Source organism: Pleurodeles waltl, chromosome 8 (genome assembly GCF_031143425.1).
Source record: "Pleurodeles waltl isolate 20211129_DDA chromosome 8, aPleWal1.hap1.20221129, whole genome shotgun sequence".
In the NCBI taxonomy this organism is placed as follows: Eukaryota; Metazoa; Chordata; class Amphibia; order Caudata; family Salamandridae; genus Pleurodeles; species Pleurodeles waltl.
Window position 1 is genome coordinate 529,235,547 of NC_090447.1, and position 6,000 is coordinate 529,241,546.

Below are 6,000 nucleotides of genomic sequence, written 5' to 3' on the forward strand. Positions count from 1 at the left end.
TACCTCCGCCTATGTGTGAAAAGTTACAAGTGGTAACTTTGCACTAGTAAATCCTGTTCTCTAGAGTTCCGCCAAGGGTGAAGAAATGTAAGTCTGCGCCTAGGTGTAAATTTAGACTCAGAAATGTTTAGCAAAAAAAGTGTAAAGTTACTGTCACGTACAGGAGTAGGTTTACACAAGAGTACATCGACGTGTTTAAATTTACCTTTGTGACTCAAACCCCATATGTCACTCCTCACTAATGCTTATAGTACCATTTAATAAACTGATGTTCTTAATGTAAAATGTAGAAGTGAAAAGGTGTTTGTGAAATTAGTCGCACTGGATTTCAAAGTGATGATATATCATACAGGAAATGATTGGCTAACAAATGTTGGTTTTCTTAATACGGACAGTGCTTTTGATTACTGAAGACTGTTAAATTATCTCCGGAAGGTAAAACAGAATGTTCCCACGCCCTACAATGATCGGTGAGTATCCATCTCACAAATAAAGGACCGAAGCCGAACACTGAACACACTTATGGCACTGAAGGTCACAAACGTATCCAGGTCTATTTAAAAAAAAAAAAAAAAGTAAAAGCACCCTTCTTAAAAAGAAACACGCATTTTTCTAATACAAAAATTTATAATTGTTCAGAAACGTATACCTGGACGCCAGGTACTAGACTATGAGCTAATCGCACAGAATTCGCGGCTTTCCCGATTTATGGATGACCACATCCACTCTACGGTTTCAGATTGTTCCGTCAACATGATAGAGGATGGAGCTATGAAATGGCTCTAAGGAATAATAATGCTAACGCTTGAAACAACCACTTACATATAATACTCTATAATGCCCCATTCAGTCCATATTTACAAGCGAAAAGGAACACATTAAACCTGAATTATTTCAGAGCGGTCATATATATCTAAGAATATCACAGAAAAATTAACTCACTCTTTTTGCAACGGACAATAAAGTATCGAATTCAAATAAATTTGATGGAAAGGAAATGATGTGACGCAGTACTTTCTCTCTCCCTCTCTCCAACTCTATTCCCCCACTTTTATCGTTCGATCTCCCCTTTCCTTTGACTTCTTCTCTGTCTTTCTAGCTCTCTCTCTCTGTCTCTGGCACGGAACTGTCAAGGGAGGATGACGCTATGTATGACCATAAAGGGAGGACGACGCTCTATTTCCACAGTTTACAGAAGAAGACGTGGGTGTAGATAGTGGATCCATGGACGCACGGTGCCCTACCCTTGTGGTCTTCCCTCCAAGCAGTAGACTCTAAACCTTCAGCTCTTCTCTCTCAACAGATGCTGTATTCCCACATCTTTTCTCCGACAAACTCGCCAGTGGTCCCAGGGAGACTAGATTCACTGCAGACAGGCCCCTCACTGTAAACGACACGCCCCCTCCTCCCCGAGCGCACGATGCCAAGGAATCCCTGGCAGCTGCCGCTCGTGTGCAAAGCAAGCACCTCATCTCATGTAACACGCAGAGGCAAACCGCAGAGCTTTAAAAAGGTAGCAGGCCATAATGACATGCGACAGACAGAATATAAAGAGACTGAACAAGGCTGAGTTGTTAATAAGCAATCGCAGAGGATTCTGGCAAACTTTTTTCTAAATAAAAATAGACGGTATCTAAACTATCTTTATACTTAAGATAAACTAGTCTTACGTGAATATGTTACCCTTACGCTGCAATAGCTAGGACAGGATAGTAATCACTTGCAAGTGATACTGAGTGGCGACATATTTGGGCAGACTCATCGAAAGACTCATCGAACACTCGTCCAGTAGCATGACAAAGGCCCCCGCAGCTCCCGCGGTGTTGGGGGAGGAGATAGGGTCCGAGCTCCAGCCCCCACCCCCCTCAGCACATTATACTGTGCCAGAGTACTCCTGCATGAGTCCGGAGAGGGGGGGGGGGGGGGGCTCAAGTTTCGTTACGCCACTGCGCTCGTCGATAGTTAGTACTAACAGTCACAGTGCTGAGAAATGCCCTTTAGAGCGGTGCAACGTATTGTGCTCGATTACGTTTTCGTCTTCTTTTGAAATTACAGTTTATTGGACTTCCTGAAAAAGGTTCAGCTGTCCTCAGAGTAATGTAGTGGCAACAAAAGGGGCTCTGCGTAAATGGAAATGGTTACATCAGACCGCTGGTCCGACGCCTTGAATGGTGTTCAAACGCCATTGCTGACATAACTAAACTGAATGCTGCACCATTATGAGCGTGCCCCACTAATCGGGCAGACTGAAATGCATCCCTGGGGCTACTTACTATCCAGACCCGGTTCTTTAGGGTGGGCCAGACCCACCCAAGGAATACCCTGGCCCAATATAGTCCATTCGGAAGTGAAAAACAAACGATTTCACCCTAATGTTTCACAGATTCGCGAAGCCTTGTAGGCTCTGCCACTTTATTTATTTAATTATTAGCCTGATCGACATACCTTAGTTTCAGGCCCATGGGACTGAGGAGTGGTGAGAAATTAGCAGGGATAGTTTCTGCTATGATGTGCAATAGAACAGCATGGACGTCCTGCACACTTTCACTCACTCACACTAAGGAGGCTGCAGGCTCCCCTCACATGGCACCTAGGAGCAGAAAACAGTGATATGACAGAAACGTTTTGCAAAGGATGTTTCTTTTCCCAGAAAAGTAGGTAAAAATGTATATACAATTAGGATATAGATATACTCAGTTTTTTTTATTTTCTTCCTATTTTTAGGCCATGTTGGAAGGTGGGTCATTAGTTGTGTGGCCTGCACAAGTAATGGGTCTGCACACGACCACCACTGGAAACCAAACACCCCATTGTAGCCTTGACTCTCATAGGGTAGTGTTGCAGAGTAGTCCAAGGCTTACTCAAGAGAGGTGGTGTGGGCTAGTTATCCCCATTCATGAGCACACAAGCATGACACTCAATAAATGACTGTCCAGTCTGTGCTTTTTCTTTTGATAAAGTAAAAGTACATTTATTACACATGCATTACTCTATACTGTGCAACAATTTACAAATATACACAAATTGATGGAATTACTCTCGGATGACATGGTGTAATCATTCTTGTCTCCCCCAAGGGGAAATATAATCCAACAACCTACATGACAAAACATTTCCTGGTATCCCAGTGCAATAGTTGATTGTAAATTGGAGTTAGAGCACCTAATTTTGCAATAAAATACATCTACTTTGATAAGAGGTGGCTGTCAGTCTCAGTACTCAAATAAACACGAAGGAGGAATATGTAGACGCATGCTGGAATAATTTGGAGATGAGGATTATTTTTAGGTTATTCTTAGATTACTTAGAGATTACTCCTAATTAACATTGTGTAATACCATCCTACACCCTTAGAAGATGCAGTCCCACAAGCAAAGAGCAAAAGTTCCAAGAAGCTTGTGCTTTACATTGTGTTGGAACCCTAAGGGGGTTACAATACTTTTGTCCTACCCAACCTAGGATGGGGACACCAACTGTGCGTTGGGGGGAGACTGCACTGCTCCTGCAGCTCCCCCTCTCCATGGGTGTTTGGTTGGAGGTGGCCCCATCTTCCTGAGGCTACCAGGAGCTGAGCAACAAGCTCAGATAGACGTTGGGCCTCTAAAGGCCTTGTAGGGCATATGAATAAGTGATAAGCATCTCTCTCACTGTGCCGGGGAGAGACACTTTGCTTTAAATTATGCAGTCTCCCGCCAAGTTCTTCTTTGTCTGGGGGTGTGTCCGGTCCCACCCAGACACCCCATGCATTGCTGTCATGCTGCCTCTTAGTTGAAGGGCAGCGTGGGGAGCCCACCCCTGGCTGCCCTCTTGCTGGTCCCACTCAGATACCCCCTTCAAGTGGTTAACGTTGGAGAGTGGCTCAGGGAGCCCACCCCTGACCGCTCCCACCGTCTCCCTGCACGGGCAGCACCTCCAGATGCTGCCGGGGGAGCCGGCCCTGCACTGGGTGTTTGACCGCTCCTGCAGGCAGACACCAGCGGCTGCGGCACCCGGTCGGGGCACCTGTGGGGAGTGCAACATCACTCCCCCTCCTCTCTTGCCACATCGGGGCCCTGGGATAGGCTCCAGGGTCCCTCCTCACCTTCCTGGTGAGCGCGAAGGCACTCCCCACTCTCCTCTTCTCGGGCCCCAGGATTGGTTCCAGGGCCCCTCGGAGTGGCTTCACAGGGGAGGGGGCGCAATGGCACCCCATCTTCGACTTCTGCATGGGGGCCCTCGGATGGGGCCCGGGGCCCTGTTGGTATTTTCACAGGAAGCGCAACTGCACTACCCGGCTTTGTCTTCGGCCACTGGCCCCTCCCTCAGCTGGCAGCCGTCTTCGCAGAGGATGCAATGGCCTCCCCCTGGTTTGCTTTGTGGCGGGGCCACGGGCGGGGGCCTGGGGCCCCTTCTTCCTTTTGTTTTTCATGGGGAGCACGACAGCTCTCCCCAACTTAACCTTCGATGTGGGGCCCCAGGATGGGGTCCGGGGTCCCTACCAACACCTTCACAGGGGTCTTTATGCCGGCTCCTGGCTTTAGTTCTTTTTGGGGGCAGCCCGGGCCCTGGCCCACCACAGGGCCATCGACCAGAGCAGCGGCGGAGCCCCACGCGCTTTACCGCTCGCTCTGAATTAGGTCAAAGACCTTCTCTGCCTGATATCTTGTGCCCCGTGGGCCGTTTTTGATGGTCTTGGGGTTGTTTTGCTCCTGGGGGCGAGCCCTTGCCACCAGGAGCACTTTTATAAGGCCTCCTGGCCTAGAAGGGTCCCAGATTATAGGGAGCCATTCCCACTGACCTACTGCTCTAGCCTTTCTTCTGAGTGCCCTCCTTTTCTTCTGGGCAGTGGGTTCTGCTTGCGCCAGACCATACTTTCCCCCAACTAGTCCTAAGGGGGAGTAAGGGGGCCAGCTAACCTGGCCCTGGCATGTGCCTCGCTAGGTCTGGAGTCATTCAGGGGTAGAGTCCCTGCCCCAGGGGGCAGACAGGGGGTTCTTCCTTCCAGTTGCCCATGACACCCGTCTGCAGTCCTCGTGTCCAGCAGTGAAGCACAGCCAAGAGAGACAGCTCTCCCCTGTGCAGGACCTTGTAAGTGGGGGCTGAAGTGGCCAGCAGGCCTGCACCTCTGGCCTATCCAGGTGTGCCACATCACTTCCTTGCCCCTGTCCCCTCCTTCCTGCAGAATCTTCTGGGGTAGCTTAAAATGGCGTCCTCCAGGAGCCAATGCCACATGTGCTCTGAAGCTCAGCCCCTCCTCCCTGACATTCCTTCCAGGGCCTCTCTGCCCAGTTCCTGGCAGGGGCTGACAGCTGGCTGATTGATGCATGGTCCTGCTCAGGCAGCTTAATAGAACGGTAATTGACCCTAATCCTGTGCTGAGTCAGAGAAAGATGGCATTCTTGGATGACCCATAAGTTGTACAACTATGCTTTTGTAACTTACTGCATCATTCTTTTCATACAGGTTACAGTTTACATTATTGTGACTCTGGTCTCTATGGGCCCTAAGGGCCCTGGGTTATGCCCTAGGCCACTCTTTCACATTTACATTTCATGGAGTGTCCCTACAGTGAAGACAGTAAGCACACTGAAGTTGACATTTATTGGAGTGTCCCTACAGTAAAAAGACAGTAAGCACACTGACTATTCCTCACATGTGTATACCTATCTCATGAGGCCTACTCCAGGTCACCCCACACTATGTATAGTCCCTTCTGCACCAGACTACCTAAGTGCAGTTCTTGGGCTGCGCATGCCAGGAATCCTCCCTGTGCAACCCTTACATGGGTGCACACGCGTGTGCACACATGATCAAGTGCAACCAGCCCGGGGCCTCCTACTCTTGCTGTGCCACAGCAGCCTTTCCTTAGCAAAGCGGCACCGGCGGTAAACATGTAGAGTCCATTTTACTATGAGTTTACTGTGGGTGTGTCCCCGAGTAGGAGGCTCCCTCATAGTAAAAGGTCAAAACCCAGATGGTCAACAAGCAAAAAATCAGGCCGGACCAGATGGTCAAAACGTT

At 48.9% G+C, this 6,000-nt stretch overlaps 1 protein-coding gene across 1 annotated transcript in view; it reads right to left on the minus strand.

Annotated features, from left to right (window-relative positions):
* Window positions 1-1,389, minus strand: part of LOC138250112 (protein-lysine methyltransferase METTL21E-like) — a 194,715-nt gene extending 193,326 nt beyond the window's left edge. The window contains exon 1 of the mRNA XM_069204558.1: window positions 1,245-1,389. The gene's annotated coding sequence lies outside the window, so the exon portion shown is untranslated. The remainder of the gene's footprint in view (window positions 1-1,244) is intronic.
* Window positions 1,390-6,000: the final 4,611 nt, after the last annotated feature.